This window comes from Acomys minous (genome assembly GCF_964271855.1).
Source record: "Acomys minous genome assembly, chromosome: 14".
Lineage (NCBI taxonomy): Eukaryota > Metazoa > Chordata > Mammalia > Rodentia > Muridae > Acomys > Acomys minous.
This window is the reverse complement of record NC_140496.1, coordinates 48058528-48069933: the sequence shown is the minus strand read 5'-3', so window position 1 is coordinate 48069933 and position 11406 is coordinate 48058528.

Genomic DNA, 11406 nt, shown 5'->3' with positions numbered 1-11406 from the left:
CAGCTCCCCTGTAACCACAGAGTCATACATACCTGCATCTCCATCCCAGAAACCTGTTTAAGGATGCATGCTATGTTTATAAACTCTCTCCTTACTATGGAGAAGTGATTTTCGACTTGCACTGTCAGACAACCATTCCCTGGTTAGGACTCTCCTTTCTCCCCCTGCCCCCCCTCCGTTGGTTTTCTGAGACAGGGTATCTCTGTGTACCCCTGGCTGTCCTGGACTCGCTTTGTAGACCAGGCTGGCCTCAAACTCACAGCGATCCACCTGCCTCTGCCTACTGAGTGCTGGGATTACAGGCCTGTGCCACCATGCTTCCATTTTCCTCAGGGTAACCTCACTACTCAGGCTTAAGAAGCGGGAGCTAAATGATAGTGGAGCAACAAAGAAACCTGAGCGGCTCAAAATCTCCGACACCGCGGGGGCCCACAGTAGGACTGAAGGTCACTTCCGACACTGCGGAGGCCCACAGTAGGACTGAAGGTCACTTCCAACACTGCGGAGGCCCACAGTAGGACTGAAGGTCACTTCCGACACTGCGGAGGCCCACAGTAGGACTGAAGGTCACTTCCGACACTGCGGAGGCCCACAGTAGGACTGAAGGTCACTTCTGACACTGCGGAGGCCCACAGTAGGACTGAAGGTCACTTCCGACACTGCGGAGGCCCACAGTAGGACTGAAGGTCACTTCCGACACTGCGGAGGCCCACAGTAGGACTGAAGGTCACTTCCGACACTGCGGAGGCCCACAGTAGGACTGAAGGTCACTTCCGACACTGCGGAGGCCCACAGTAGGACTGAAGGTCACTTCTGACACTGCGGAGGCCCACAGTAGGACTGAAGGTCACTTCTGACACTGCTGAGGCCCACAGTAGGACTGAAGGTCACTTCTGACACTGCGGAGGCCCACAGTAGGACTGAAGGTCACTTCCAACATGGTGAAGCCCACAGTAAAACTGAAGGTCGCTTCCAACACTGCAGAGGCCCACAGTAGGACTGAACATCACTGGCCACCTCCAGAAAATGACTTGTGTTAACTTCATCTTTCCTTGGCTAACGTAAAGGACTTCTTGTGAGTACCAATTATCCCCTAAATCACAAGGTTTGCTTCCGCTTCGTCCGAGCTTGATTGTTTCCCTCTGACCACCCCCTCCCCTGTCCACCATGGGAAAGAATAACTCAGACTGAGGTCGAAGCACTTTGCAATATTCAGACACCATAAAACTACAGATTGTTGTCATGATGGCCAATAATAATAAGAAATAACGCGTAGGCTCATGCACACACTTTGGCTCGGATGCAAATGACCTTTCCTACTGGCTTGCCTACCTTGTACCCATACCCAGCACAATCAGGAATCTCTCAGCCACAGCCAATATTTCAGGAAGGATTTGTTACACTGAGTTGTGAACGCATAATGTTTATGGCAGTGCTCATGGCTGCTCGTGTACCAACATCTGTGATAGCTAGAGCAGCTAATGGAGAGAGCCTGGCCACTTTCTGAACAGCCCCTTTGCTGTCCTCCATCTTGGGGACACAATTGAGGTCATCTCCTATTCTCTAAGGAGCACATTGTATTTAACATAACCTGGTGGGACTGGAGCCTGAGCCACCAGACAGGAATGGTATTTCAGCCTTAAGGTCCTCTGTAAAGATGTTTGATGGAGGAAGCACACTCCCATCCCCTCCCCACCCACCTCTCCACCCCACCCACCTCCCCTCCCCACCCCCCTCCCCTCCCCACCCTCCTCCCCTCCCCCCCCACCTCCCCTCCCCCCCACCTCCCCTCCCCACCCCCCTCCCCTCCCCACCCACCTCCCCTCCTCTCCCACCTCCCCTCCTCTCCCACCTCCCCTCCTCTCCTCCCCTCCTCCCCCACCTCCCCTCCCCTCCCACCTCCCCTCCCCTCCCACCTCCCCTCCTCCCCCACCTCCCCTCCTCTCCCACCTCCCCTCCTCTCCCACCTCCCCTCCCCTCCCACCTCCCCTCCTCCCCCACCTCCCCTCCTCTCCCACCTCCCCTCCTCCCCCACCTCCCCTCCTCTCCCACCTCCCCTCCCCTCCCACCTCCCCTCCCCTCCCACCTCCCCTCCTCCCCCACCTCCCCTCCTCTCCCACCTCCCCTCCTCCCCCACCTCCCCTCCTCCCCCACCTCCCCTCCTCTCCCACCTCCCCTCCTCTCCCACCTCCCCTCCCCACCCACCTCCCCTACTCCCCCCCCTCCCCTCCCCTCCCACCTCCCCTCCCCTCCCCCCTCCCCTCCCCACCCCCCTCCCCTCCCCTCCCACCTCCCCTCCTCCCCCACCTCCCCTCCCCACCCACCTCCCCTCCTCCCCCACCTCCCCTCCTCCCCCACCTCCCCTCCCCACCCACCTCCCCTCCTCCCCCACCTCCCCTCCCCTCCCACCTCCCCTCCCCTCCCACCTCCCCTCCCCACCCCCCTCCCCTCCCCTCCCACCTCCCCTCCCCACCCACCTCCCCTCCCCACCCCCAGGAGGAAATAAGTCAGGATGCCTTAAAGTCTGTGAGGTCAAAGGGCTTGAGGATTCTGCCAGAACTACTTTAGGAAGTCACGTTTAATTACATTCTCCAGTGTGCAAAATACTAAATGAAAAATAACTGTCAGAATGGGGGGGGGGTAAGGGAAGAACAACTGGCTTTAATGATCCCTAAGGGAAAGAAGAGTCCTACTGAGACACAGAACCCCAAATTTGAGTTGTAACATGACATCGTGAGATGGCATTTACTTTTCAGAAACAATTGTGCCAGAGAAGGTATGGAAGTTAAGTTCCCTGTTGTTTTAGCATCTTTATTTTTTTCCCAGTGTGTGTATGTGTGTGTGTGTGTGTGTATGTGTGTGTGTGTCTGTGTGTATCTGTGTGTGTGTGCGTGTATGGGTGAGAATGCCAGACATAGCCATGTTAGGCTAGAGGCTAACATCAGATGTCTTAAAGTGTTCTCTACTTTACTGTCTTCAGATGGTATTTCAGCTGGCCCAGACCAGCTGGCCAATGGCCTCCAGAGATCTAACTGTCTTTGACTCACTCTCCCACGGCACTTGGGTTGTGGGCATATGTCACTACATCTGGCTTTTACATGGGTGCTATGGATTCTAACTCAATTCCTCATGTTTACATAGCAGGCACTTTACCAGATTGTGGAACTCCACTGTAAGGGTGAAGTCTGGCATTTCCAGACAGCCTCTGAGCTTGGTATATGACAATGGACTCCCTGTCTCAGTGGGGGCTCCTCTTTGCCTGATTTGGCGAGCCCTGGGTCCCCTAAGGAGCATCACATAGCCCTCAGGGAACATTACAGGCCTGCTAGATCTTTTCCTGATAAGAAATCTGTTCAGCAAGCACCTGGGGATTCCTGGAAACACCCATCCACTGCTAATAAGATGTCTTGTGTCCTGGCTTTCAACCAATGACCTTTCAACTATATCTGGAGATTCTCCCTTGACCCATACAATAATTAAGTATTGCTTTTCTCTCTTACGATAGGGATGTTTGTTACATGTAGATTATGTATCCCTGGCATCTCTAGATGCAGCAAATCAGACACATTCACCCTTAAACCCCTCCCCACTGCCCGAGGTTTATAAATCTCTGATTCAAGAATTATGGCTGCCTCCTTTGACTCCACTCCTTCATTACAACCACCTGAGACTCATGTATTCTGGGGAAGAATTGCCACTGGATGCCAGAGGATTGCCAGCCAGGCAGTGATGGCAGAACTGCCTTGGCAGCCACTGAGCTCAGTGCTGACTGCAGATGAAGCACCCCACTTGGCCGGTGTCTCACCCAACCTGCCTTTAGGCCTGCTAGGCCTGCGTCTCATTGAACCTGCCTTCTGGCCTGTTTTGGGTGTCTGCTCACTTCATCTGCTGTGCTGAGCGTGGAAACTTAACTAAGGGCTGTAACACTTTTGGTGTCATCATGGGCTTCTGAAACTCCCGAGTTTCCACTGCCTTCCGATACCAACAATCTCATTTTAAAAGAGTGAACTGTATCATCCAGTGGTGAACTCGTTTCTGCCTCCCGCAATGTGACAGGGAGCCTTGCCTAGCACACGGGCCTTGCCCTCAGCACTCTAAACCGCTTCTGGGAGAGAAATGGGACCTTTTATCTCAAGAATGCCCTGTTCCCATCATCTGGAAGCAAACAATGGACCATCCCACTGGAAGAGGAACCCAGGCCACCACCAGATGCAAAATGACAGCTGGCGCCCAAAGTGGGGCTGGACCCCACCACCATGGGATTAAGGGTCTCATGCTCTACCAACCTTAGATCATAGGCAGAGGGAACCTCGCTGAGAAAGGGAGTCTGTTGTCATACACCAAGCTCAGATGCAATCTGGAAATGCCAGACTTCAGTTTTACAGCGGGGCTCTACACTTACTGAGCCATCTCCTAGAGTCTGGTTTAGCGTCTGTCTTAGTTACGGCTACTATTGTATGATGAAACACCATGACCGAAAGCAAGTTGAAGAGGAAAGGGTTTATTTGGCTTATGCTTCCACATCATGGATCTTCACCAAAGGAAGTCAGGACAGGAACTCAACAGGACCTGGAGCTGATGCAGAAGCCATGGAGGCCATTGCTCCTCATGGCGTGTCCAGCCTGCTTTCGTATAGAACCCTTCTGCCTGCGCACTGAGTCTGGCCTGAGTGAGATCATCAGGAGAGTGGATGAGCCCTAGCAGGAAGGAGTAGAGATGAGAGAGAGAGAGAGAGAGAGAGGTTAGGAAGTCCTGGAATGTAGTGTTCAGAGGACAGGAACATAACAGCGAATGGCCAGTGCTGAAGAGCTTCAGAGCGCAGAGGGCGGGGAAGCTTGGCTCTTTTTCTATTATCGTTTTATTATGGCCAACAGACAATAACAGAAACATCACCACTTTAGCCATTTTTAAGGGTAGAGTTCAGCGGTGTGAAGTAGGTTCACATTCTTACACACACGTTGATATCTTGAAACTTTTGTTTTCCTGAATAGAAACTCCACCTCCACTAAAAGAGCTATTAATTATCTGTCTTTCTTAGCCCCTATTTTTCTATCCTACTTTCCAGCTCGGTCAGCTTGACTACCCAAAGCATCTCACATCATCGGGACCGGGCAGCATTTGTTTCTTGTATCCTTTGCTTCACGTAGTGTCTTCAAGGTCCATGTTGTAACCCATGGCAGAATTTCCTTCCTTTCTTCCTTCCTTCCTTCCTTCCTTCCTTCCTTCCTTCCTTCCTTCCTTTTTGTTTATTCATTTGTTTGTGGCACTGGGGATTGAACCCAGAGCTTCACACGTATTACACATGTATTACACACCCACTCCACCACTAAGCTCGATGCACAGCCCTTCTTTATCTTGGTACATGTGTCGGCAGGTGGGCATTTAATTGTTATTATAGTTTTCTAAGATGGGGTCTTACCGTGTATAGCCCAAGCAGGCCTTGAACTTGAAGAGATCTGCCTGCTTCTGCCTCCTAAGGGCAGAAGGACAATCACACTGAGCTTCAGCTTTATTCTTTCTCTTTCTCTTTTCTTTCTCTCTTTTTTGAGAATTTCATGAGATGAATTTTGATCATAGCCACTTTCCCTCCCACAACTCTTCAAAGATTCACCCCTTGCCTCTCTTCCCACCGAAGAGTTGTGGCTGCCCACATACTCGTGGATATGTGGTCTTCCACTGGAGCCTGGTCAATTCCCCAGGGTTCTACATTCTTACAGAAAACTGACGTTTCCTTTCCCAGGAGCTATGAATTGCCAACAACTCTTAGGCCATGGGTAGAGCTCCATGTCTGCCTCTCCTCTCCATGCGGTGATTTAGTCTGGCTTTGGCTTGTACAGGTCTTGTGCATACTGTCACAACTGATATTGATAATTTGCCCTGCTAACTTTGTTTCAAAATTACATTTATTGAGGAAGGAGAGACAGACAGACAGACAGACAGACAGACAGACAGCACCACAGTGCATGCAAAGGTCAGAGGGCAGCTTGTAATTTTAGTTCTCTTCTCCCATGTTTGTTCAGGACATCAAACTCAGATGATCAGGCTTGGCAGTAAATGTCGTTTTGCTGAGCCACCCTGTCAGCCCTGTTTCTACCTTTCAGTGACTGTGGATAAGGCTATAGTGGGTGTGGGTGTACAAATATCTGGCTGAGTGTCTGCTTTCAATTCTTTTGGATCTGTACTCAAAACTGGAATTACTGAATCACACAGCAATTTGGCTTAATTTAATTTTTTTTGAGGACTCATAGCACGTTGCCATTTTATATCCACACTAGTAAGTAGTCCGTAGGAATCCTGTCATTCCTGAATCCTGTCTGTACTTCTAAAACATAATAGCCAGCCTAACAGGGTGAAGGGAATGACTAGGTTTGGGGGACCCTGAGGCAGTATGATCTCGCAGTAAGCTCTCTCCAGCAGGATCAGCACTAGGGATGATAATGTTGAAGTTAGCTGCTGAGTCAATTGGAAAACCGGAGTCTATGAGTGTGCTGAATAACATCTGAGCATCTTGCCTGTCCGCTGTTTGCTCTTGTGTATGCCAGACAAGAACCACATATAAATGTCAATGATTTGTGTGCATCTCAAGAGGGAACCATGAGAAACAGCCAGAGAGCATCCTACAGGTATGTTTTGTGTGGTACATTTGTCCCCCAAACCTGACAGCCTCTCAGTTACATTCAGATTTCTCGCTTCTCTTGAAGGATGGGAAGACATGGAAACAACGGGATCTTGGTCACCACGTGACTTGTTCAACAGTGTGTGAGCCCTTCCACCCGTCCCAAGATGTCCACTCAGACCACAGGCTGAGAGCGAAATCACGTGATTTGCTCAGAAAACACACACAAACAGGAAAGTTTCAATAAGACTCAAGCTCTTTGACAAAAAAGAAAAAAAAATCTAAAATGGGAAGACATCGCACTACTATCTGCTGTATCATATGTTCAGTTACCAAACTAAATTTTCTCTTGTTAATCTTAAAAAAACAAAAAAAAAGAGTAACTGTCAAAGTCTAAGGTGATTGCTATGGTGAGATTTTTCCAAAAAATGACCAAGACTTTCATCAGGTTTTTTTTTCCGCATGAGAATAGGGTCCAAGGTTCTTTGTTCACACCATATACCCAAATATAAGCAGATGGGCTAATTGCACACAGTCGCATACACTACCATTACTATTGCTGCTGCTCGGAGGGTGCTTGGAGATCTCTCAAATGTGGTCATCCAACACAGCAAGCAACAGCCACACTCTGTGAATTAAAGCCATTCATTCAAAGCTCACGAGCACAACCAGATTTGTTACACAGCCTCCCTAGGATCTGAATCCAGCCCTGGATTTGGTTAAGCATTATTCAAGTTTTTAAATACAAATGTTGTGCTCTTGCGTTTGTGTGTAAAAAAAAATAACTTTATGAAAGTAGAGAAGATCATAGCTTGTAAAATATAATTTGCTCTTTTCCTCCTGCCCGTCCTATCTGCTTATACTGGACAGAGGTAAAGCAATGTCTCAGAAGAAAGAGCATTCCAAATTCAAAATGATGCTTTTCCTTAAGAGCAAAAGACTCATTAGTATTAATTATGATTTATGACAGACAAGAGCCAAATAATTCGAGGTCATTTGTCTTATTTCGGGCACAGCAATAGGGGATGAGGAGGAGGAAATCATGAGAACCTCAACAAATGAAATGTTTCCTAACAGAAAATCCTAGTCAAATAAATGTCGTAATGCCTGAAATTCCTGCCACAGACGTCACAGCCATGGCCACAGCATGAGGATGAGGAAAGCAGAACCCGTGTATTCTAGCTTCTTCTCCTCATGGAGACAAAGCAGTTGAGGACCCATCCCCTGGGAGTCTGGGGTTAGAGCTGGAAGCAGTTCCCAGGAAAAAAAATGTCTTTGAACCTTGCCCTTTGCCCTGGGCCTCTCGGTACATTCCACCCCTCAGGAGCAGCATGCTGGGAACTATGATTGGGGATCCAGCTAGCCACCCGTTGCCCTGTGAACCTCCAACTGCTCCCCTAGAGGCTCATGGATAAAGGGGCTTATGTCCCCTTGGTGCTATTGGGGAGTGAGAGGTCCATGGATCATTAAGGGAATGGCCCCAAAGGAGTCTGTGAGACCATGGTATCTTCTTCTTTTGTCTTTGCACCCTTGATTATGTGTCAAAGGGTTTCTCTATGCCACATATTTTACAAGCTCCCAAAACAGCAGCTAACCAGTATAATCTGGAAGCTCTAAAATTGGGATCGGATACGAACCTTCCTTCTTTATAAGTTACCTCAGGTGTTTTGTTAGAGTTGTGGGAAGCTGTATAATATGCCACCCAACTGCATATAGAATAAACATAATTCCACCATTATCCTTACAAGGGTACATGGCATATCCATATATATCTTACTTTTTAAAAATTGTATAAATTATTTGAAAGTTAAGTTGCTTGACTTTTCCTCAACAAATATATAAAAAAGAGGAACATTGCCAGAAATACAGTCATATCTGCCCTGGTCTTCTGGGTAACTCATATTTATTTTTATTGGAACAGCATGAAAATATACTTTTTGTACTAATGAAGGTACTGACATTTGCTAGTTAACTGACTTATTGCTGTTTTTTTTTGTTGTTGTTAAATTATAGTAATCACACAAGTTTCATTGTTCAAAACTTGAAAAATAAAAGAAAATGAACAATTATCTTGTTGACTCTTGTTTTAGGAGAATTAAAAATCATGGCGAGACCTTGGGACGTAGAAGTCGGACACAAATATTGAATTGAAGACCATTAAAGAGCCTACCCACCAGCAGAGAGGAGTCTGGGAGGGACTCTGTTCTGAGTGCTTGGCCTCGTGAGGAAGGATGACTGCTGCCCAAGCCTGACAGCCTGAATTTGATCCCAGGGACTCATGATGAAAGAGAAAATCAACTCTCACAAGGCCTGTGATCTCCTCATGTGCACAATGGCACACACACAAATACACACAGATACAAAACAAAACAAAAAGCCACAAAAAAAAATGTCAAAGGTCCAGGGCTTTGGAGGTAAGAACAAAAGAAATGGTTCCTTATAAGGCAAAGACAGAAGTTAGGGGGAGTGCAAAGTTACCCTCAGAGCCATTTTTATAAGGACCCTTCAATTTCTACAGAGCCAAAATGGTCTTAGATGCCAGGGCACCACTGCTTTCCTTTGAGCAACTGACTACCTGACATTTTTTTCCTTTGGTCATCTACTAATGACCGGCTTAGTGTCTATATAACCTCTCTCATAGCCTCATTCCCTGTTCTCAGAGTTCCTGGGTCACCTGGAGAACTTGTGTGCTAACGGTTTAAAAACGTCATCTCGGTTTTATGGGGACTATCAAGGAAAAGGGAACCAAACTAAAATGAGCCGTGAAGTTTTGTAAATACAACGTCTCTACTTGCTTCCACTGGCTTTTGTAGTACCTAGCACACAGTAGGTTTCAATGTCTAGTACCTAGCACACAGTAGGTTTCAATGTGTAGTGTCCAGCACATAGTAGGCTTCCACTGAGTATTTGGTGAATGAAAGGGAAGTCCAGTGAGGTAGAGAGCACATCCACCCTTCACTCTTCAAATGGGAAATCTTTGCTTTGTGTGTGGGCTTTCTCGCTTCTCTCCTCCTCCTTCTCCTCCTCTTCCTCCTCCACCTCCTCCACCTTCTCCTCCTCCTTCTTCTCTCCCTTCTCTCTCTCTCTCTCTCTCTCTCTCTCTCTCTCTCTCTCTCTCTCTCTCTCTCTCTGTACCCAGAGATTGAACTTTTTTTTTGTTTGAGGAACGGTCTCTTCCTGATTGCGCTAGACTGACTGACCAGGGAACTGCAGAGATCTGCCCATCTCTTTCTCCCTTGTGATGAGATTACAGACAGATTGTGGCCCATTCGACTTTTTATATAAGCGTTAGGCATTCAAACTCAGGTCCTCATGTTTACATGGAACCATTTTACCTGATGGGCCATCTCCTACCCACACTGGGGAAATCTTTAACGAAAGAACTATGTTTGAAGCCAGGAGTGGTGGTCCTCACCTGTAATGCCGGTACTTGAGAGGTAGAGGCAGAAGGGTCCGGAACCCAAGATCAAGCCTCTGGTCCACGGTGAATCTCAGGCCAGCCTGGACTGTATGGAGGACAGGATGACTGAGGTTAAAGGAACAACTGGGCATAGGAGGACATGTGGACACTAGAGACAGTGGCAGGCCATGAGCACCCCAGGGCTGAAGGATCAGGAAGAAACAGCGTAGCTGCAGTCTAAAGTCTGGAGCAGCTGATGCAGTGCGCAGGAGCAAAACTGCTGCCTGCAGGCCGCAGAGCTGAGAGAGACTTCGGATGAAATAGCCCTGCCCTTTCCCCTCCCACTCTCTTCCTCTTGCCTGTGCCTGCTGACTAGACCCAAAAGCACATCAAGGCACTGGGGAGTGTGGGAGGTGCGTTTTTTTTTTAAAATAAGAGGTCAGATGCTGGAGTATGAGAAGGGAAAGAAATCAGGGCACAAATGTGGAGAAACTAGCAGGAGGCTACCTCACGCATGCACAGGGAATTCACCGGCCATCTCGACGTGTTTACATCCTGGCTATGCCTGGAGATGACTTCATTCTCTTTAACACAATTGAGGTCTACCCAGAAGTTCACACTTGCCCTTCAGGAAGCTGGGAACAAGATTTCCTGGGGGAGTGCAGCCCAAGATGCAGATTATTCCTCTCTTATGAGACAAAAACTGGGGTCTCTTCACCTTCAGGGCCTAAGGCTGGTCTGAGAATGCTGGGACTACAGGAGGATGTCAGTCATGTGACCTAACTGCATAGCCTTGTCTAAGCCATGCCTCAGTTTCCCCAGCCATAAAGTGAAGAAAGAAATGGTCTCGGTGGTAGACGTGAAAACGAGTTTGCCTTTCCTTAGGCAGTTTTGCTGTTGGTTTTTGAGTTTTCCTGTAGATAACCAACACAAACATGCCAGATATCTCCAAGGAGTTGGAATATGTTCTCTTGTTTGTTTGTTTGTTTGTTTGTTTGTTTTCAAAAAGGAAAAGATAAAAAAAGAAAGGAGTTGCAAAACTAAACCTTTTCTTAAACAATAAATAACTGAACACTACTGGGGCTTGAAGCTCTTGGGGCACACACTTCTAAAAGCATGATCTTTGGAAAGTAAATAACTCCTGTGATGCCTGTTGTCTGTTTCTCAGGACATCTTTAATAACATGCATATGGCAGCCACTGCTCTGCCAGGGCCAGAAGAGCGTTTTCCATGAGAAACAAGGCAGCTCCTGTAGGCAGGCATACAGGGCAGCTGCTGGGCAGCACCTCCACTGAAGCGACAACTGCTCAGGGGCCAGGCCGTCTCCCGAAAGGACACTTGCTGAACCAGGTGTGCTTCAGACCCTGGACAAGGATGCGCATTGTAGTTC